At 46.6% G+C, this 23,550-nt stretch overlaps 1 protein-coding gene across 6 annotated transcripts in view; it reads left to right on the forward strand.

Annotated features, from left to right (window-relative positions):
- MAP3K12 (mitogen-activated protein kinase kinase kinase 12) overlaps positions 1-23,550 on the forward strand; it is a 533,632-nt gene that overhangs the window by 460,180 nt on the left and 49,902 nt on the right. The window lies entirely within an intron of this gene.

A 23,550-nucleotide genomic window follows, 5' to 3' on the forward strand; every position in this document is an offset into this window, starting at 1 on the left:
CCTCTTGTCCCCACGACTGAGGCTCAGGAACAGTGAGATCTGCAGGAACTGCCAGGAACAGAAGTCTTCAGCTGCATATTTTTCTTCATTGTAAGGTACTGTGAAAACCCGACCGAGAGAATTTACCTCTCACTGCGAAAGTGCTTGGAACTTTGGCAACTTGCAGGCCTAGTCAGCTTGTGACCCAACATATGAATCTTTCTTTTACAAACTACTTCTGAGAACTTTGGCAAAGACCTTTCCATTTAACTACCAGAACTGCTTTATCCTATACAAGACTTTAGCCCATTGACTTTGGCCTACCCTATTACATTGAATTGGCTACTTTGGTGAACTCAAACTATTTGCACTATGTAAGAGTAACTGTAATATTATTTTTTATTAACCCATGCCTTTTTACTCCTACTTCAAAGTATTCTGAATGCCATTTTGCTCCTCCTTCAAAGTACTTGAAGTGCCTCAGACCCGTACCGTGTAAAGTACTGAAGTATACTTTTGGGTGATATAGATTACCTTCTTCTAGTGAATGTTTTATAACTGACTGTGAAATAAATTAATAAGTGTTTTACCAGGAAACCTTGAGTGTAAGAGCCTATTTGAATACTTGTGATTGTGGACCTCTGTGTAACATCATTACAGCTCACATTCCCCTCCTGAGATAAGCCTGGCTGCTTAGTAACGCTACCAAAACTGTGTAGTACAGACTTATACCAAAAGTTAGTTTTGCATACACCTGCAGTCCTAGTTGTGTGTAGTGGTCCCAAAGGGTACTGCATACAAACTTTGTCTAACAGTCCCAAGCCCCAGAACGCCTTTTGGATGATGCAGAGGGTCTTGAACTTGATCCTAGCATCAACCGGGAGCCAGTGGAGAGATTTTAGGGCTGGAGAGATGCAGTCCCTGGGCTTCAGACCAAGGATGAGTCTTGCAGTCCTATTCTGGATTAGTTGAAAGGGGCGAAGGGAGGATAAAGGAAGATTGAGGAAGAGGCTGTTGCAGTAGTCCAGCCTAGAGAGGACCACAGCTCTGGAGACATTGAGTTTCTGGGGGAAGGTGAGGAAAGGGAGAATGACTCTGAGGAGGTGCAGGTGATAGTGGGCCTTATTGTCAAGGTCCGCAATGTGAGGAGAGAAGGAGAGCGAGAGGTGTCAAAGATGGCACCATGGTTTTCTGCCTCACAAGAGGGTGGGCGGAGGGGAACCATAGAGGGCGGCCAGAGGGTAAGAGGAAAAGAGGGAGCTGGGATCTCATTCTTACTGGCATTAAGGCAGAGATCATTGGCAGTACATTATGCCTGAATAGCAGTCGGGGATGAGGGAGGAGGAAGAGGAGGCAGTAGAAGGAAGCTTGAAGGAGAGCTGCGTGGCGTCTGCATTACACTGTAAGTGAGGAGAGAAGGAGGAAATAGGGTGGGCCAGAGGAGCAAGGTATATGTTGAAGAGCCACAGCGAAAGGATAGAGATTTAAGGTATGCCGCTGGTGGAGATTGTGATAGGGAAGAGGAAAGGGTCCAGTTGAACCTGGGAAGGTCGGTCGGAGAGGAATGAGGTCAACCAGTGAAGTGCCAGGCCCGTGATTCCAAGGATGCCACAGAGCCGATTTGTTATGGTGGCATGATCGACCGTGTCGAAGGCAGAGGTAATATCCAGAAGGATAAGAACAGATGGAGTGTTGGAATCTGGATTTGAGAACAAGTCTTCACAGGTGTTCAGTAGAGCAGTGTCTGTGCCTCTGGCTGCTTTGAAGCCAGACTGGTGGTCGTGGAGACAACCAACAGATTCAGTTAGTTGGATCAGTTAGGAGATGACCAGCTTCTCAAGAAGTTTGTCTAGGAAGGTGGTAATGGAGATAGGGCGGTAGTTAGCCAGACAGGAAGGGTCGGCAGAGGTCGTTTTGACGAGAGGATGCACAAGGGAGTGCTTGAGGGGTAGCGGGAAGGAGCCAGTGGCAAAGGAGTGTTTACAGAAATCATACAAGGCTGCCGCAAGGGAGGCAATTGTGTCCTTGATCATTCTGGAGGAGCAGAGGAGCACCGGTTTGGAGGAGACTTTCATAGAGAAGACTTGTCTAGAGAACTCACCCAGTGCTGTGGGCGAGAAAGAGGAGAGTAGGAGGGAAGGTGAGAGGGGGGCCAAGGGAGGCCTGAGAGCTGAGGAGGGAGGTGAGTAGAGGAGAGTGAGGACAATATGTCCTGAGGTTTGGTTAAGTGGGAGGCCAGTGAAGTACAGAGAGCCAGGGATGGCAGTGCAGAAGTGGAAACTGCAATATGATTGGAGAGTTCCTAGCAGATTTTAACAGTTTGCGCCGTATTGTTAGTGGCCCCAGAGGTGCAGGCTTAGATGTGGGCCCTCTTCTGTGAGCGAATGGAGAGTCTGTGTTGCCTTTGGAGCAGGCGGCAGGCCAATCTGTTAGAGAATGTGCCTGATGCCAGCCACTTCCGCTCAGCAACTCTACACTTGCATTTCAGAGAGGTTAGGACAGAGTCATGCCAGGTGTTGCACTTGGAGGCAGGCTTCAAGCGGATCCTCATGACAGGGGCAAGGATGTCCACGATGTAGGTGATAGAGAGGTGAAGATTAGCAAGGGCAGAGTCAGTGTGGGAGTCTGTGGCATGAGTGGAGGGGGAATGAAAGTGGAGGCAAAAGCAGCAACGGACACTCGCTTAATCGGTTGAATGACTGAGAAGGAGACTGGCAGTGCAGGCAGAGACTTAGCCGTGGGACTGAAGAAATCCAGGTGTGAGGACAGGAGAGCATGGTCAGACCGGAAGAGAGGTGTAGTGAGAGGGTGGAGATGGGGATGTCGGCTGAGATTAGAGCATCCAAGGTATGTCCGGCTGAGTGCGTCGGACCGGAGGGAGGAATGGTGAGGGAACAAAGTCAGACGCTGCGGAAGAGTCCAGTGGCTGAATCAAGAGAGTCCAGGTGAATATTCAAGTATCTGAGGAGGAGTAGCTTGGAGGTGGAGCAAAGAAGAGAAGAGAGGTGAGGTCAGACCACTCCGAGAGGAAGAGAGAGACCGGACCAGCGGTCCTGAAGATGGTGGCAAGAGTCAATGAGAGGGTTGGAGAGACACCAAGTCTGCAGACGAGGCATTCGAGGGAAGAGAAGGTCTGAGTGGAACTTAGCAGAGACCCATTCGGGGAAGATCAATGCCACTCCGGCACCATACCGGTTAGGCCTGGGCTTAGAGAGGATCTTGTAGCCCTCCACGGAAGAGTGTGTCAAAAGCAGTGACAGAGCTGGCAGTGAACCACGTCTCAGTGAGTGCGAGAACATCAAGGTGAAAGTGTTCAAGAAGGAGGCAGATATCAGAGAAGTGTTTAACAGCAGAGAGAGAGTTGAGGGTAGCTAGGTGAAGCTGGTTGCCACCCTTTTGAATGTCTTCTGAGGAGGGATACAGGGATGTGGTACACCTGTCAATGGTGGAGAAGGGGCAAGAAGGGTGGCAGATGGAGGAGTGGCAGGAGAAGGGAGGAAGTTGATGAGGGACAGAAGACCCCTAGCAAGAAGGAGGAGGTTGGACTGAGAGCCCTGGGCCATGACAGTGCCATTCTGAAAGACATTAATGAGGCACCTAGAGGATGAGAAGCAAGCCAAGAGTACTTTCCATCTGGTGCCATCATTAATAGGCAACAAAGAGAAAAGGGAGAGGACAGAGACTATGTGGGGAGTCCATAGATCCAGAGAGGGATTGACAAAGAGGATGTCTGTGACAGTCTGCCGGGAAGAAGTGTTGACGTAGGTGTCGGCGATGGGCAGACCTGGGTAGGAGACCAGGAGATCTTTCTTGAACTTTTTCCAGACCACGAAAGAGGTAGGATAGGTGATAGAGTAGCAGTTAGAGTAAAAGGGGGAAATGGAGAGCACCATGGAGGAATAAGCAGAGAGATGGAAGGGGGGGGAGAGAGCGAGAGAGACTGAGAAACTGCGCAAAGCACAATGAATTTACCACGCGGCATAGCAGCAAGACAGGCGCAGATGAATCGGGTGCATGACGTCACACAGGTCGCTGAAAGGGGTGTTGTGCTGCTCCAGTAGAAGAGGAAAGAGACATCTCAGGTGGGCCGAAAACCTTCTTCAGAATACGAGGAAATGTACCTTAAATCACCAGTCACAGGGCACATCTGGTTATTGCATTGTTATGGCACTTCTTGTGATTGCATTGTTATGGCAACATTGAAGCTGGTGCTGCCAAATCTGGCCAACTTAAACCTTGGTTGTACCAGTTCAAAGTTGTCCTTTGACTGCAGGTTGCGCCTTAGCTGGCTCACTGGCAGGCGGTCTGTGAGGTATTTGGGAGCTGTGGTGGTCCAGCATTTGTAGGACAATATCAGGAGCTTGTGTGTGATCGTCTGCATTATCGGAAGCCAGTCTAAAGCCCTTCTGGCGGTTGCAATATGATCTTGTCTCGAGAGACCGTGGATTTCATGTACAGTGCCAATTTGGGCGATTTGAAGAGATTGGATGTTAGCTTGAGAAGTGCCAGTCAGCAGGCTCTTGCAGAAGTCTAGCCTGGTGTTGACTAAAGCAGTGGCTAGAAGATATCTGCTGCGGGTAGAAATGGAAGGGCGTATGTGGTTAAGAAGCTTGGTAACATAGCCGCAGGTGATCTAATATGGGAGAACAGGGGTCTCATGTTAAGTTCTGTGTCTAGATAGATTCCTAGTGTCTAAACACTATTTACTAACTCGATTCTACTGCCAGCAATAGTGAAACTTTTGTAACCTGGATTTAGTTTCTTTCAGCATGGTCCTGAGGCCACGATAAGGAGCTCGGTCATCTCCCGATTAAGGACTAAGGAGTTTGAGGGCATCCAAATTTGGATGCCGCCATAGACTACATGAAGGGTGTGAGAGTCCTGTATGCAGTCGCCTGACCGTTCGAGAACGACCTGGTTGTCGTCGGCATAGTTGGTATTTTGCACATCCAGGTGGTCCAGGAGACTGAGCATGGGCCTGATATAGATGTTAAACAAGGTGGGGTTTATACAGGAACCTTGTGGGACTCCACACTTCATGACTGTTGGTATGGATTTAGCGCCTTCTGTTGCAACTGTGGCGGTACAGGGTCCCTAAAACAACGTGATCCATCCATGGTCATCCAGATCAAAGGCAGCTGAGAGATCCATCAGCATGGCTGTATGACCTCTGTCTACTCTGCTTGTCAGTTTGGACTTAAGATCTAGCATAGCAGTTTTGGTTCCATGCCTGGTTTTAAAGCCCAATTGGCGTGAGCGCAGGGTAACGTTGTTCTCGATTAATTCCTGGCATTGTAAATGTGCCACTCTTGTCCATGATTTTAAGCAGGAATGGCACATTTGTTATCGACCAAAGGTTTTTTCCTACAGCTGGATCGAGGTTACCCTTTTTCAAGAGTGGCATAATCCATCAATGAGAGTGGTACATGGCCTTCCCTGAAGGAAAGGTTGACTAGTCTGGTGATCCAAGGAACAAGGACATCCAGAGATCCTTTAAGGATATTAGCGGGACAACTATCTCCCAGGCAGGTCGTAGGTTTCATGTCTAGAATTATCTTGTGATTTTCAGGTTCAGTACTCTGCTTAAAATCAAATTTAGATGACACATTATTATCTGAGAGGTTGTTAGAGCTATGGGACAGATGTGAAGCCTCTCCAGAGTCTGAGTCTCAATTGTTGGTCCAGAATGGTTCGTTGATGCATTGTGATTTTAGATGAAAATTCGTTGTGAATTTCCTGGCACCAGGCCGAGTCTCTGCTTTGGGTTTGATTCACTGTGGACTTTCCGTCAAATTCTTTAAGAATTTTTAAAGGTTTGCTTGAGCTTGATCTAGCATTAGATATTCTTGCTTCAAAGTTTGTAGATTTAGCTTCAATAATATCTGCCTTGAACATTTTCACTGATTGTTTGCAGAGACTAAGGGTTTGATGGCAAGGGTTTTGCGCCATTCCCTTTCCAGAGATCTTTTTATGCATCCTAGCTGGATGAAAGTGTCATTATGCCAAGAGTTCTTGCTGTTTTCAGACTTTATTATCTTGACTCTTTCTGGCATGAGGGTCGCTATTGAGGAGTTAATAGTGCCCGTCAAGTGGGACACGAGTTCAGTGAAGTCTTTAAAGGAGTCTAGTGGGAGTAGTTTTACAAAGGTAGCGGGCGCCCCTCTCTCGCAAGAACAGACATGATAACCTGTTCAGTGGTTATTAACCACTTGAGAGTTCGCAGCCACTGCTTTTACTCACTGTGCCTTTCACAGATGGGAAATATCCATTTGCATATCAGTCTTTGTCCTGCCCAGGGGCAGTCCAGCACCGAAATACAATGGCAATTCCAATCTGAACGAGAGTACCACCAGCAACCCCATACACGTGTTTCACCCTTGTTGGGGATCATCAGTGAGGTGAAGCTGATGCCTCTCTAAGCACAGTGAGAGGGAGACCACGTCTGGTTGCCCCCAGGAGACCTAGGGTTACCAATCCCAGGTTCCTTAACAAATAGTTTTACAAAGGTAGCGGGCGCCCCTCTCTCGCAAGAACAGACATGATAACCTGTTCAGTGGTTATTAACCACTTGAGAGTTCGCAGCCACTGCTTTTACTCACTGTGCCTTTCACAGATGGGAAATATCCATTTGCATATCAGTCTTTGTCCTGCCCAGGGGCAGTCCAGCACCGAAATACAATGGCAATTCCAATCTGAACGAGAGTACCACCAGCAACCCCATACACGTGTTTCACCCTTGTTGGGGATCATCAGTGAGGTGAAGCTGATGCCTCTCTAAGCACAGTGAGAGGGAGACCACGTCTGGTTGCCCCCAGGAGACCTAGGGTTACCAATCCCAGGTTCCTTAACAAATAGTTTTACAAAGGTAGCGGGCGCCCCTCTCTCGCAGGAACAGACATGATAACCTGTTCAGTGGTTATTAACCACTTGAGAGTTCGCAGCCACTGCTTTTACTCACTGTGCCTTTCACAGATGGTAAATATCCATTTGCATATCAGTCTTTGTCCTGCCCAGGGGCAGTCCAGCACCAAAATACAATGGCAATTCCAATCTGAACGAGAGTACCACCAGCAACCCCATACACGTGTTTCACCCTTGTTGGGGATCATCAGTGAGGTGAAGCTGATGCCTCTCTAAGCACAGTGAGAGGGAGACCACGTCTGGTTGCCCCCAGGAGACCTAGGGTTACCAATCCCAGGTTCCTTAACAAATAGTTTTACAAAGGTAGCGGGCGCCCCTCTCTCGCAAGAACAGACATGATAACCTGTTCAGTGGTTATTAACCACTTGAGAGTTCGCAGCCACTGCTTTTACTCACTGTGCCTTTCACAGATGGGAAATATCCATTTGCATATCAGTCTTTGTCCTGCCCAGGGGCAGTCCAGCACCGAAATACAATGGCAATTCCAATCTGAACGAGAGTACCACCAGCAACCCCATACACGTGTTTCACCCTTGTTGGGGATCATCAGTGAGGTGAAGCTGATGCCTCTCTAAGCACAGTGAGAGGGAGACCACGTCTGGTTGCCCCCAGGAGACCTAGGGTTACCAATCCCAGGTTCCTTAACAAATAGTTTTACAAAGGTAGCGGGCGCCCTTCTCTCGCAAGAACAGACATGATAACCTGTTCAGTGGTTATTAACCACTTGAGAGTTCGCAGCCACTGCTTTTACTCACTGTGCCTTTCACAGATGGGAAATATCCATTTGCATATCAGTCTTTGTCCTGCCCAGGGGCAGTCCAGCACCGAAATACAATGGCAATTCCAATCTGAACGAGAGTACCACCAGCAACCCCATACACGTGTTTCACCCTTGTTGGGGATCATCAGTGAGGTGAAGCTGATGCCTCTCTAAGCACAGTGAGAGGGAGACCACGTCTGGTTGCCCCCAGGAGACCTAGGGTTACCAATCCCAGGTTCCTTAACAAATAGTTTTACAAAGGTAGCGGGCGCCCCTCTCTCGCAAGAACAGACATGATAACCTGTTCAGTGGTTATTAACCACTTGAGAGTTCGCAGCCACTGCTTTTACTCACTGTGCCTTTCACAGATGGGAAATATCCATTTGCATATCAGTCTTTGTCTAGTGGGAGTAGCCTGGCTGCCAGTAAGGGGGACAGTTTCATGGGAGTTAACATTTGTACAGTTCCTGCTTTTTTTGTAGTTTCTTTGCTGTTTATCCAGTCTCATTGGTGGTGCTGGTGGGTGGACGAAGGAGTTCACCATAAAATGATCGGACCAAGGACAGGGGAGTGCTGAAACATCTATAATATGCAGGCGGTGCGTCAAGACCCAGTCCTGGGTGTGCCCCCAGCCATGAGTGGGTGTTTTGGACCATAGCGTGTATCCAATACCATCTAGTGCAGCACTTAAGTATGTGGCCTGCTTGTCTTGATCGTCTTCAGCCCATAGGTTGAAATCACCCAGTGTGATCATAGGTGTTTTAGATTTAGTGACACTGTTAAAAAGATAGAGACATTGTTCCTCGAACAATGGCATGTCCCTGGGTGGCCTGTAGATTGTCAAGACGCTCAGGGTTATGTTAGCATTTATTAAGACTTTCACAGCCCCCTGGGTTTGATTGATTGATAATGTGGCAGTCTAGATGTTTTTTAGTCATTAGAGCTCCCCCTCACCGTCTCTGGCCTAGATGATTGGCTCTGAAAATGTGATAGTCTGGTGGAATGGCCAGGGGGGTGACTGTGGGCGTCGACTCTCTGACCCAGGTCTCAGTAACTCCAAGCATGTCTGGGGTTGTAGTTGTCAGATCTATTTCCACTCCATGCTGCATAAGTGAGCGGGTATTTAGGAGAGAAATGCTTAGCAGGGAACCCAGTGGGGCTATACTATTGGTGATGTTAATGCCTGAGGGTAAAGGGTCAAATATAATAAGGGTACTGAACGGAGAGTAATTAGCAGGTAAGCCCTGTGTATGGCACAGGCCTATCGAGCAGGGCTGGTTTTCGCTGATCTGAGTTGTTCAATTCCTTCATTTCAATATCAATGGTCAGGGTGTTATCCTGAGGGGCTTTACATGTATTAATGTCAGTGTCAGCTGTTTGAATAGCATCGTTTCCAAGAGCATGGATTTCCAGGTCAGTACACAGTGGCTTTTCAAAGTGTGGACCATCGTCCTGAGGTGAAGATGAGATTTCAGGAGTTTGAATATGGATGGGACCACTGGGCGATGGACGCAGCAAGTTAGATGAGGGATCTCCACATTGCTGAACCGCGTAACAATATCAGCGTGCAGGGATGTCGCTAGGTTTGAAAAAGATCAGAGGCTACCCTAATGTCGGGGTTGTCAGGACTCGGGGCTAACTAGCCTTTTGGCTGGTTGTAGCCCCAGGGCATTTATACAGGGCTACAACCAAAAGACCCATTGGCTATAGCCCTCTTGCCCCTCCCCCCCCAAGCAACGCCTCTGTTAGTGTGCGCTACCCGCTAAGGCACTGGATTGTGTGCTGGGGTGGCCCTGACATGATGAGGAACGCTAGACAGTGGGGCACAGTACCAGAATTGTAGGGACAGTACGATCGAGTGAATGCAGCACAGCAGTGCTCACCGGACGTAAACCGGTGCCGCCGATGTCGTATTAAGGCCCGGTTTCAGCTGGCTAATGTAGTTTTTAGGAACTACTGTAGAAGACAGGTGCCTGACATTTGGGCAACAAGGCAGCTCTGGTGCTGTAAGGTGCGATGTACAGCGTGCGCAGCACAGTGTGTGGCCGCGCAATGCTTAACAAGTCTAAGTGTTGGCAAAACGATTTTTACAAAGTCACTTTGTTACAAATTTAGATGGAGTAGATTTTGCAATATTAGTCCAATAATAATTATCAATGCAGTACACAAATATGCCTGGTAATCCTTTCCTGAACTATGTTAAAGTTGGTTTCATTAATCTTGCTACAAATCATGTAGTCAAACAAAGAGTCTCACAGCACCTTGCTCTCATTAACTAGCATACAAGTCAGCAGAAGACAGTGGAGATCCTTAAATAACCTGACAATGACTTTCATAGACTAAGCCAGGTCAGGGGGGGAGTGATCTGTCACCATTTTAAACGTGCGACCGGTATGGTAATATTGCAGATGTCCCCCAGCCCACTTAATAGCAAGGGCCTCCAATTCTCTGGTGGCCTAATCTTTTTCACTGGGAAACAATTTTTGACTCGTATAGAGGACTGAATGTTCTATCCCATCATGGATTTGTGATACGACTGCCCCAAGACCAACCTTTGAAGCATCTGTCTGCAGAATAAACTCTTTATTGAAATTGGGTAGTTTAAGTGCCGGTTCATAGCAGAGGATGTGTTTAAGAGTATTGAAACTAGCCTAGTCTTGTTTGTCCCACCGGATTTTCTGCGGTTCAGCGTTCTTTAGTTTATCGGTCAAGCAAGATGTGATGCTCGCATAATTCAGGATGAACCACCGATAGTAGCCTTTAAGGCCTGCTCTTAACTCCTTTTTGTTCTTAGGGGGAGGAGTTTTGCTAACTGCTTTAACTTTCTCAATCTGAGTTCTTACCAAACCATTCCCCACAAAGAAACCCAGATAACTTATGGCTGGCTGGGCCGAATAGCATTTCTTTGGGTTAGCTGTCAAACTTGCCTCTCTCTGGGCTCTTAGAATTTTGTAGAAGTGGCGTAGGTGTTCCTCCCAGGTCCGACTATGGATTAGGATATCATCAAGATCCATAGGTCAGTGGAAAATCGCTGGGGCGCCATGGAGTCCAAAAGGTAGGACTCAGAATTGAAGTAATCCCCTAGGAGTGGAGAAGGGAATATTTTCTTTGTTGGAGGGGTTAAATGGCACCTGCCAATAGTCCTTAGATCAATTGTGGAAATGAAAACCACGGATTCCAGTCTGTCAATATAAGCGTCGATCCGGGACATTGGATAATTGTGAAACTGGAAAATTGCACTGAGTTTTCAGAAATCTATACAAAATCTCCACGATTTACCTGGTTTCGGGACCATGACTTTTGGCAAAGACCATAGTCTTTCAGAATGTTCTATGATTTCTGCCTTCAGCATCATCTCCACCTCCTTGAGGATTATTTCCTTTCTAGACTCTGGGGTTCAATAAGGACGAAGGTTAACTACCTTCCCAGGAGGAGTACTTATATAATGTTGAAAATTCGTAACTCTTCCTGGTTCCTCCCTGAATACATATTTATACATAGCATTGATCAAGACTAATTGTACCTGACAGAACTAGATATACTTAAATTAATGTCTTTACACCTTTTGATTTTTCCAAAAATGATTCGATCATCTAATTTTATTCTTTTAATTTTTTCATAAAGCAGACACAATTCATATAAACAATTTATAGATGCACAATACTACACCAAATGTCACCTGACACCTCAATTGATTCTCCTGAATACATGTATATCCACCTGATCATGCACATCCATTCCTTTTTCCACACACAACCTCCAGGTTATAATAGTTTAGTTTAGTTTATTTATATAGCACGGCCAAACCCTCCGGTAACTGGGTGGATTGAGCTTGAGGAGCAACATAGGTTACAGAAAGGTTGCAAATGCGAGATGCATAACAGGAAAATACAATAGGTAGCATGAGGACCGGGTTACAATGTGGTCCGTGTCACGGTTACAGGCTGGCTAGGTTTCAGATTGCAGTACAAGCATGCAGGTATCATATTCTTACTGAGTTGTGAGCCACGTTTTCACCTTAGCTCTGAATGACCAGAATGACTTTTCGGACCTGATTATCATGGGATGTGCATTCCAACATTTTGCTGCTAGCAATGGGAAACTAGATCCCCCCTGCTGTTTTCAGATTTAATTTGTGAATGTTCATTTGGTGCATGTAAGGTGTTCTGGTGGGTCTGAAAGTGCTATGTCTGGAGAATGTGTCTGATAAGTACCATGGGGCAGTCATTGAAAGGCATTTGTGTGTAATGACGAGCAATCTTAGTTTAATTCTGTCCCGAATAGGGAGCCAGTGGACTTCCTTACTGATGGTAGAGATGTGGGCCTTACGAGGAAGGTTAAGAGCACATCTAAGGGCATTGTTCTGTAAGACCTTGAGTCTGCTCGGATTGTGATAGGTGGAGCCTAGGAAGAGTGTATTATAGTAGTCTAGTCTGGATAGAATCAAAGCTCTAGACCAAGGTTGTCCAACATATGGCCCGCGGGCCACAATGCGGCCCTCCAAGCCATTTCATGTGGCCTGTGAGGCTGAACAGAAAACATTGAACAAAAATGAATACATTTTGGGTCCGACCAGAATTGGAGAAATAAATAAATTAATCGGTCCATGGACCCGACAAACATTGAACAAGTAAATAAACCGGGCCGTGGCCTGTAACTGCCTCTGGTGCCCTTGAAACCAGAGGCAGTTACAGGCCACGGCCCGGTTTCAGGGGCGCCGAGTACACGGGTGCTCCGGGGCCCGGGCACCTGCCGGCAGAATGAAGTCGGTGCTGAGCCCCCCCGCACCTCCAGCTGCATAGAAGAGACGCAGTATGGATGGCCCTTTGTTCTCTGGCGGCCCTTGTGAAAGCCGGGTAAAAAACGATGTTTAAAAATTGAGGGACGGATGCAAAGCAAGATACACAGATGTAGAAGTACACCCAACCCAAAACAATTTTTAGAAACGGAGGCACAGATGCAAAGCAAGTCTGTCCCTCAATTTCTAAAAATCTTTTTGGGTTGGATGGTACATCTGTGCACCCCTCTTGGCAAGAGGGGTCCACAGATGTAGAAGTACACCCAACCCAAAAGATTTTAGAAATAGAGCCACAGATGCAAAGCAAGCCTGTCCCTCAATTTCTAAAAATCGTTTTGGGTTGGGTGTATTTGTACATCTGTGCACCCCTCTTGCAACAGGGGTGCTCAGATGTAGAGGTACACCCAACCCAAAACGATTTTTGGAAATCGAGGCACAGATGCAAAGCAAGTCTGTCCCTCAATGTCTAAAAATCATTTTGGGTTGGATGTATTTGTACATCTGTGCACCCCTCTAGGATTGCATCTGCGGAGGGAGGTGGCAGGGAGAGGGCAAATGAGACTGTTTGCATGTCTATGAGTGTGTACCTGGTGAGGGTGAATGCTATGCTATGGGCGTGGAACGGAGGCGTTGAGGTAGGTAACTCCCCTGTATTCTAAGGAAGGTAACAGCGTGGGAGAGGGTAGGAGTGTGGGGTGAGGTGGGATCAACTTCTTGAGGGGATTAGCGGGGACAGGTGGGCAGTAGAATGTGATAATTTGGCCTTTTGACCACACAAATCGGCCACAATAAATCGGTCTTTTTTTTATTTGTTCTTCAAAATGCAGAATTGTCACATAGAACCCAGTATGGACCTTGCCATACTGTTGACATTGTTCAGTGTAATAGCTTTCAATGGGACAGTACTTGCGGGGCCTAATGGTGCAGAGATAATGGGCTTCTATATTTTTAAAGAGACATTAACAGCACTTCTCAGCAGGCCTGTGTAATCTATTTTCTACTAGAGCTGCCATATTTGAAATGGGCCAATGGTGGTTCACCTCAGTTAGCTCGCTAAACAGGCCTTCTATAATTGTAATACTATGCTTTTGTTGAGGCAATGTTAGTTCATCTGAGTGGGGCTACTATACTTTTGACGGGACAACATCAGCACTTCTCAGTTGAGCTGCTATACACTTATTGACAAAGCCCTAGCACTTCTCAGCAGATTTATTAATTTTTATTGGTTATTTATAATGCGCATAATATACCCAGAGGGTTCGAACCTGTGTTGCTCCATGTCGTCTTGCTTCCAAGGCGAGCACGTTGTCCCTGGGCTATCCTCCTGAAGATCTGAAGTACATTTAATGATACAGAACCAGAACTATTGAGCAAGTCTAACATCATCTTCATCATCACACTGTTGTGGTTATACAAGAGCTAATATATTTAAAGGGATGGAATTACTCAGAATGTAGCAGCACTATTCAATAACCCAAATTGCTTAAGCATAGTTAATGTGAAAATACGATACTTCTCACCGTTGGGACAGTACTGCCTTGGCCAGAGTTTCACACTGAAGAAGTGAGCAAGTGATCCGGGTCTGCAGCTCACACACACGCATGGGATTCCCATGCATCCACTTGCGAGATTTGCACCAAATTAGTGAGATTGTGCTCCAAGGTAGGAGGCACACGCACTGTCTTTGCTCTGAGGTTTGACACACTCACAGGATGGGATGGCATTTCGTTCTCCCATCCTAGTTGTGGTGTTCTGCCTTTTGAGGGCGACTACAACCTGGATGATTATAGAGGGGTGGAGTAGGGGCAGTGTTGGCCTACTGGAATGCAACTGGAAGGCTTAAACCCCCTTCTTACTTGACTTTAGTATATGCAGTACATGCTAGCCAATGTTTCCACTCTGCATACCCCCCACACTCCCGCTCCATCCCCGCACCAAGATGGCGACCACGTGCAAATGCGGTACTATAACTGCTGGTGATGTCACTTCATATATTTGGGCACCCCCCGGGAAATTCATAAGTTGGCTCCCCTGCCCGGTTTATTTATTTGTTCAATGTTTGTCGGGTGCGTGGACACGATTAATTTATTTATTTCTGCAATGTTGGGTCCGACCAATAAACCGGGCCGTGGCGGAGGACTTTTACTGCCTCAGGTGCCCCCTGGAATTGGATTATGCTTCTTTCATTATCACAGAAATAATGAATGTGTATTACAGAGATAAACTGGCATATGTATTGGGCACACTGCACATGCTCAGGCAGCATCAATCATTCTTAGTAGAGGACAATGCTGGCCCAAATTGGGAACGGCCAGCATATACATGTTGCTACAGAGGCATATTTTGGGCACAACCAGCATGCCAATATGTTACATCAGTGACAGTGCTGTCTTACACTGTGGACACATTGATCATTAAAATGTGTTGTGTTCGACAATGTTCTTGTCTGCTGTTGGTGACGTGGAATGTACATGTTCCCTTTTAGAACCGATTGTAAACTTATGGCTTTTTCGTCACTTTTCCTGCTGTAAAATGCACAATTTCAGCCCCATATTTGGAAAAACAAATCTTGGGGTGGAGGGACTCTCCCCAAACCCTCCCTAGATCGTTATAGCTCCCTCTCTACACTCGGTCGTCCCCACTATTTCAGAGAAACATAAACACATACACACTGGAAGAAATCACAAGAACTAACCTTTGATCACTGCCCGACACCAAAAGCTATCTTTGGGACTGCATGGCTATGCATGTGATGCTATTGTGTCAAAGGTCACACACCATCGCTTTTGAATATACTGCTTTGGGTGAGGGTGTTGACGTTTGGCTCGCCGGCCCACCGGGTGACAAAAAGTTAATGCTTCGGCCCCACATTCAAAAAGGTTGGACAAGCCTGCTCTAGACAATGTGAGGCAGCTGGTGGTGGAGAGAAATGGCCTACAGGCATTAATGAGTTTATTAGTATAGGCCGTAGATGAGATAGTGGCGTTTATTTGTTTTTTGAGCGATAGTTTGGAGTCGAGATACACCACCAACGTTTTGACTTTTGAGACTTTTATGATATTGCCATCAATGGTAAATGAATGGTACCTAGTGTCCAATGTGTTAAGGCGGGCCATCCAAGCTTGAATTTCAAGGTAGATTTCATTAAGCTTTGCAAAATCTTTCTCATAGCTCCCAGTGAGTGTGATGACGACCTGGGTGTCGTCCCTGTAATTGGTATATGTAACACCCAGTTTGTCAAGTCGGTCAAAGAGGAGCTTGGTAAAAAATGTTGTAAAGCGTAGGTGAAATACAAGAACTTTGGGGTACTCCACATTGGATTGGGACAGGGTCAGCTGCAGCCCAAGGTGCGAAGACCCTAGTCGACCTATCAGATAAGAAGGACCGAATATAATTGGTGGCATTCTGTGAGAATGTGGCAGCCGAGGAAAGGTTGTGGGTGAGAATTTGGTGTTTGGTGTTCAACTAAGTTGAAATCTGCGGATAGATCCAACAGGAGCAAGATGGCCAAATTGCCCCCATCTTTGGCTTCATCCATTTGGATTTTTAGATCCATGAGGGCAGTTTTGGTCCTGTGTCTGGGTCTAAAGCCTGATTGTCGCAAGCCTAGGAGATTATTGTCTTCCAAATGTCGTTGTATTTGGAGGTATGCCCCTATGTCTAGGAGTAAGGGGACGGTCGTGATAGGCCTATAATTAGTGGGTATGTTAGGGTCTAAGTTGGGCTTTTTGAGGAGAGGAAGGACCCATGCTTCTTTAAGGTTGTTAGGTACAGGTGAGTTTTTAAAGGAGGAGTTGATCAGCGAGGTGACGAAGGGGGCTAGGTCTTTAACTCTGTCCTTAATTACTGCGGCAGGGCACAAGTCACCTTGGCATTTTGAGGGGTTAAGGCTGGCAATTATGTTTACTACTTCGTCCTCGGTGACTGGGGAGAAATAGAACGGAGGGCAGTCGGGAATGGTGGAGCTCTTTGTATTACTAGAATGGTCTTTGGAGGCAAGGCTAGCTTTTTTTGACTCTTAGCTTGTAGGAGGTCTATTTTGTTCTAGAGTGCTAGTTGGATATTGGATGATCCCCCGTTTTTCTATCAGCACGAATGATATTGTAGTTCTCTGGAATGACAGTAGAGAGTGCGGGACCAGCTGCTCGGTGGACCCATGTTTCTGTGACTGCAAGGAAGTCTAAGTGATTTGCGATGATGAAGTCTGCAATGTCTGGAGAGTGAGCTACCAAGGAGCTAGCGTAGCGTTAATGAGGGCGCCCTTAATTGTAGTAGTGGTAGGTGTTGTGTTGTGATTATTAGACCACATCTGGTTTAATAATCGGAAGCAGACCTGTGATAAGAAGGGTATTCAGTGTTTTAGTATTTGGTAAGAGGTGTTTCTCTTCATCAGAAACGCTTCCAGGTAACGGGTTGCGTAGTCAACAATGACCTATACTTAAAACAGGATGGTTCTAATGGACCAACAATATCCATCTATATTCTTGAGAATGGGATTTCTATTACCGGAAGGGGCTGTAATGGGGCGCTGCAGGAACATTGGCCTGAGCTGTTTTCTGGCATAGTGTGCATGCGGCAACAAAGCTTTTAACATATGCATGTACACCTTGCCAGTAGAACCTGGGTATTATTTGATTCTAAATCTTGGTGATGCATAAGTGTCCCGATGTTAGGTGAGTATGTGCCATTTCTAAAACAATGCTGTGATGACTCCTAGCAACTATCCAGGGTTACAACCAAAAGACCTACGGCTATAGCCCCCTCAATGCCCCTAGCAACGCCTCTGGTAATATGTTCCCAGTAAAAGAGAACTTAGTTTATTTTAAAAAAATGAAGGGGCCTCCCTTTTCTCTGCCTTCTTCCTCGGATATGACCTGATGAAAAGCCTCAGTCAAAATGGGATCATTCCATTGTGCGAATGCTAGATCAGGGAATACTTCCATGTCTTCATCAATCAGATTCAGCTCTTCAGCACTAACAGAAGCATCTTTGTTTATCATTGAGATAACCTCTTTAGGGAGAGGCTAGGGGGCTTCCCCAAAACCTTTGGAAGCACGTTCTGTAATTTGTTGTTCTGGGACTTCCACAGGTTTGGGAAAAAGGGCCACCTCTAATATACCCTGGGCTATTTTGTCCCCAATTTTTATGTGGTAGGGTTTATTCCTGTGATTATGGAGCAAGATGTTTACATCTCCCCGCAATCTGGGTCAATCACTCATCTAGTCCATGCCTCCATGCCAATCCGGACTTTGACAAAAGTCTGATGTACGTGCCTTACGATGGGGAGAAGGTTGAGCCTGTGGGTATCAATTCGCATTTGCCTTCCTCCACCATCATGTCCTGACTACTACTGAGATCGAATCCGATGGACTGGGGGTGGCTATTGTATGGTCGGAGGCTCTAGTGGTTAACTTAGTAAATCTAAGGGTCCCCAATTTTTGGCAGTTGAGCAGGATCCCACTTCTGACACCAGGCGACAATGATTAACCAGCCTGAACAAGTGGTGCCATGATGGTTGACATAGGTTTTTTTTTATGTTCAATAAAAGTCTATCTGTCCTTAACTCTAATGGGGTTTCCGTGCCTAAGATAAAGAAACTCAGGTGCTCGTCAGGAAGTCTGTAAGTCCAAATCAAAAGGCATCGTCCCAGTCAAAGAAGCTCCTACTCTATCCCTGTCACTACAATAAATCTTATAAAGTGCAGCTCCTGCTATAATCCAGGAGAATTACTCCCTTCTCCTGGATGTAAAGTGTCCCAAAGATTCTCAGGTTGTTCAAAACAAAAGTTCCATAAATGTTCCAGTTTCTGAAAAGCAAACAAAACTGTTCTACAGGATGCTCATTGGGCTAGGAGAATGACTCTATTATTTTAGCTCAATCCCTAATGTCATTCACAGTCCTCAGCAATACTTGCAATTCCTTTACAGCGGCTTTCACTGATTTAACTTTCTTTGTTCTTTATTCTGTCTCCACTGGGGCGAAGAAGATACTCCCTGTATCCCTCTCAACTCTCCAGCACCACACTCCTGTGGAACTGCCCAGGGGATTGTTTGCAAATTGGTTTACTACTCAGTTAACTTCTTTACTGTTTATAATCTCGCATCTACCTGGCCTCCTCCCAGACGTATACCGTTTCCTGTTACCATCTTCCAGGGAACTCTTTATCGGTTTCACCAGGGGCCGCAGGTCCACTTTCTCTACTTCCACTTATTTCTACCTGCTTTATCTATGGCCTTCTTCGCTCCACATCCAGTTGCTGCTGGCAGTCTCAGCGTAGTTGTCGGACCTCTAGGTCCAACCAAGACAGGACATGCCACCACCACAGTCACAGAGGAATCGGGGGATGACAAAGAGCACAGTTCTTCTTTGCTGTTCGGTTTAAACATCAGGGACGGCCCAATTGACAGCAGCTGATCGAGCCTTCGTCCCGCTCGATTGCAGCTTTCTCAAGCTCTTCTTCATCCCTATACCTTTGACAGTGGGATGGTGTGCTATTTCACAATAACACATAGTTTCGGATGTGAGCTCATGTGTAGAAGATTTGAGCATTATCATCAGCCTGCGGGGTTGGGGTTTAAAGGAGCCGTGCCTCCCAATCGCGTCCTTATCACTAGGAGATGAGTCCCTATCCATGAGATCCTCCCACCAGTTTCCTCCCCTAGGGGGATTCCTGGTTAGCAACCTCACTTCCCTAGCCTCAAGGAAAGGGGTTCTGCCCTGGCGAGAAGTGACTATCTGAAGGACCTTCACAGGGCCCACTCGCCAAAAAACAATAATGACTGTATAAGATAATGAAGTGTGCAACATAAAGGGGGGAGAGATGGGTCCATGCTGAATAGGGCAGGGAAGAAATAGTCTTTCAGGTAGCTATCTCCTGAGAGACGGCGGTTAGGGGCAAAGAAACTCATAGTGGAAACTGAATGAATTTGCCACTTTGCAAAAGCAATTTCGGAGGGCAATTCAGAGTATTTAATTGTGTGAGGACAGTAGAGTGCCAATGAGCTCTACTGCATCAAATGCGAAAATACAGAGCAGTGATAACATTTTGCGTGCACATTGGACTATCCACCGAAAGTCAGGCCTTGTGACAATTCTTGGGACAGTAGGTGCGACCCCCAATTCAGCACAGCTCCATTAGAACCAGAATAAGTCGCGATGTTGGCCACAATGAGCAGGTGTGTGGGACAAAGACCTCCCCTTGATCAAAGAAGCTTTGGAACATTACTCACACGGGGCCCAATTTCGCACTATCAACCGCAACTTCCTCTATTTCCGGGGTCCTCTTACAACTGTTGATTTACATTTAAGGAAGAACCCAGACTAGAGAGATGGCCGAATCCCTATTCTATCCCGTCTACTGTACAACTCGGCTTTCTCGGCTGCCCCATTGCTGACTTCCTGAAAAGTTATTGTTCATCTCCCAGCACTTGATGCTTCTGGCCTGTGGATTAAAAGCATGGGGAAGGTATTCCACCAACGGCCCTGGAAGCAGCAGTCCTCCACAGCAGTGCAAGTGCACAGACATTGTGAAACAGCGTGGGACCTGGACTCACCTATGACAGGTCATCGTATTGCTAAATGCTGTTGTGTACTGTATTGGTGCCTCTGGGGGAATCGAGTTTCTGTCCAACCACCTGGAAACAGTCTTTGCCATTGAAACACCCGGGGGTCGCTGTACCTCTCTCCGGAAGCCCTAGAGTATACAGCGGCAGCAGTGCTTGCAGATGGATGGACTTGACCTGGACTGACCCGTCCCTCTGGGATCTATGGATAAACACAGAGCGGCATCTCACCTCTATCCGGTCCAATCAGTGAATTCCCACACCAGCAGTTATTAAAGCCCTGCACATGTAACAGCTGTGGAAAAAAACAGTTACGTATGCAGGAGCAACAGGGGGATTCGTACTTAGCATATTGTCCCCCCAACTGCGCATTACAGGGATATTAGAAGTCCTTGAGGAGTTTGCTGCCACATAATGAACGAGCCACTAGGCTGAGTGCTTTTTACAGGCACGCAACAGCAAGGTGACCTTTAATATACATCCAGTTTATGATTTCGAGTGGTGTAGCTATTTTTGATATCAAAATGAAGAATCTTCTTTAGCAAGCCTCTCATTAATTTTTTTGTAGAGCTGAATGTTTGAAGCGTGTGGTACAGAACTACTGCCTGCTGCTTGTCAGCGGAATGTGGCTCCACCCTTGGGCTTAATAGCGCCCCCCTGTGGCGTGGTTATTCTAATATCACCTAACATCAGTGTAGTCCGGGTTCTTCGCTTGACTGTCCTGATGATGCACCACCACCACGAAGTGGTCGCAGAGTCTATTTCCAGAGCCCTACTATGCTGACTGTACCTGTTCCATTATGATACAATAATATAGTGACTAGTATTTATATAGCGCTACGAACCCACAAGTATCTAAGTGCTGAAATAACAGTTGATATTATTATATCACAGTTTGGTACTCAATTTACCAACCTCTGAAGATTAAAGGCCAAGTTGGCTCTGCCGGGATTCGAACCTGCATCAGCAGGCTGCGCACCGATGTCAAAATGAGCGCTCAGCTCCCTGTGCTTTCTGATCGGATAGCCCATTGTGGGTCATCATGCAAGGGCCCCGGTCCCACCTCAGTCTCCCTCTGCGGGTCACTAATGAGTCATGTCTGCCCATGCAGAGGCACACAGGTTGTTAGTGGGTGCCACTTATCTGTGATTAGTAGGGGCAGCGGAGTATGGGCGAGCAAGGGTGCTTGAGAGGGGGTGGAGGGAGCGTGAATTGATGACCAGAACGTCAGCGAACTTGGCCGTTCTGTGAGTACTTGCACGGGAGGTGCTCCTCCTTGCTGATGCCAGGCAAAGCAAATTCACTCTTTCAGGGTCACTAGAGCCTAGCAAGAAGTGGAGTTAAGGGGTGACTGCCTGATGTCCGCACACAGGGGTGATCCTCTGTAGAAACTGCTGGATACTGGTATTGAGGTTACTTCATCACCAGCAGGCATCTGAATAGCCAGAAAGGGGGGACGCCACATCATAGACCCAGCTATAACATAATTGGGGTGTTATGACATTATGGTAATGGCCCTTGTCACAGGGGCGTCTGCTGCTCGTGTCGCTTGGTAGTCGTGTTGGCTTGTCTGGAAGTATTGGGTCATTGATCAAATGTATCTGGTCAGAGTGTGCCCTAAGTGTGTGGTGTGTAAGTACCAAACCTGTGGTCCGATCAAGCGGCTGCATTCTTTTAGCTGCATCAAAGGCATGTCAGTGTGGCTGTGGAAGGTGTCGGGTGCCTACTGAATATACTTACAATTTTTATGTGAGTACTAGCTGGGGTATCGGGCGTTGCCTGTGTCCTGATCGAGCAGTGTTCCATGTGCCCTGGAGGATTGTGCTCTTGTCCTTTTGTCGGCAAGTCTTGCTTCAGTTTGCTCTGGTGTCTCATGTGTCCTGCAGGATGCTGCTCTTGTCCTCATGTCAGCAAGTCTTGCTTCAGTTTGCTTTGGCATCTCATTTGCCCTGGAGAAAGTTGCTCTTGTCCTCTGGTTGGCAAGCCATGGTGCTGTTTGTTGTTGTTTCAGAAGCTCTTGATATTGATTTTCGCTTTGCATCAGATGGAACTTTTTCAAGTGATGTTAGTTTTTTCTGCGGCATGTTTCAATCACTCAATGGCTTGAGCACATTTGAAAATGTCCAAGAAAGATTGACTGATTGTGCTCTCTTCTTGTGAATGAACTTAAGTAAACTGTAACCTTGCCATTTCCCATATTCGTAGTGGGATGATAAAAACATATATATCATTTTTTAATTCGCTTTAAAAATGCTTTAACAAACACTTTCGAACTGCGTACAGTAGTAATACATTTCAGAGGAATAACCAACACATCGAAAATTTTGCTTCAGACACTTTTGCCTCCTTATAGTACCTACTGTAGTGAATCAGGGTGAGCATCAGTAAACGAGGGTGTCTACGGAGTGAGATTTTTGCAATCAAATGTTAAGCTGGATTTCTGAACTCTGACGTGGTGGGCAGAGGTTCAGAAGGCCAGCCTAGTTTCCTGGAACAGGGTAACCTTCTGGACAAGCCAGAACAATCAAGGTAGCATTGGCGGTGGTCAAGACTAGGTATCAGGAGTGGTGAGGGTGATTGAAAGGCCACAATGAGCATACACAGTAAACGACACCACAAATTAGTCTCAGTAGGGTGTATATATCAACAATACATATACATTTATTAAAGGCCTTTTAAATCAAACACAAGATGAAACCACAGCAATATTATCAATACTAGCACAACACTATACTACGAAACATATATACAGTACCTATTGGCCTAAAGGAATATTAAAACAAGGGCAGATCCACAACCTGTAACAGAAGAGGGTCAGGCAGTGCAAAAATACTTTATGCAATTCTTCAAGAGTCTCAACCCTAATTAATAGGCAGTCCAATCCCTACGAAGTATGGATCCTGGTGCTCAAAAGTATGTTCAGAGCGGCAGCACTCAATCGTGCGTTAAAGTACACAAGGGGTCTCTTCAAGGGGCTGTAGTATCACAGGAAGGGGGCTAAGCAGATGAAGAATAGAGTTCCACTATTCAAGGAATTCCACTATTCCACAAGGGGGCAGAGCTATTTCCAGAAATCGGGAATGGGATGGTAGCACAGGCTACCCTAAAAAAGGAGAAGTATAAGGAAAACACAAACAGCCATTGGCCTCTTTGACGTATGCCAATATGGCCGTTATCTTGGAATTGGGGGAGGGAGTATAGTCCCGAAATCAATAGGCCCCATGAAAACAGAGGGCCTCATTCCGCCATGACTAGCACCATTACCGGTACTGTGTCTGCCCTGGTTCAATGGGGACTTACCGGTCTAGTCCGACCTTTGCGGGACAGGTAAATCCCCATTGAAAATGTCAATCCCCATTCCCATTTGAGCCCCCATAGGGCTCAATAAGAATGGGGAGGGTGCTAATAACGGTACCGTAAATTACGGTACCGTTATTAGCTCTGAATTCCCTTTGCGGGTCCCGTCCTTAACACCTGCTAAAACCAGGCGTTAAGGAAGGACCCGCAAAGGGACCTCAGAATAGGGTGCA

The sequence above is a fragment of the Ambystoma mexicanum genome, chromosome 3q (assembly GCF_040938575.1).
Source record: "Ambystoma mexicanum isolate Mex_15411 chromosome 3q, UKY_AmexF1_1, whole genome shotgun sequence".
NCBI lineage: Eukaryota > Metazoa > Chordata > Amphibia > Caudata > Ambystomatidae > Ambystoma > Ambystoma mexicanum.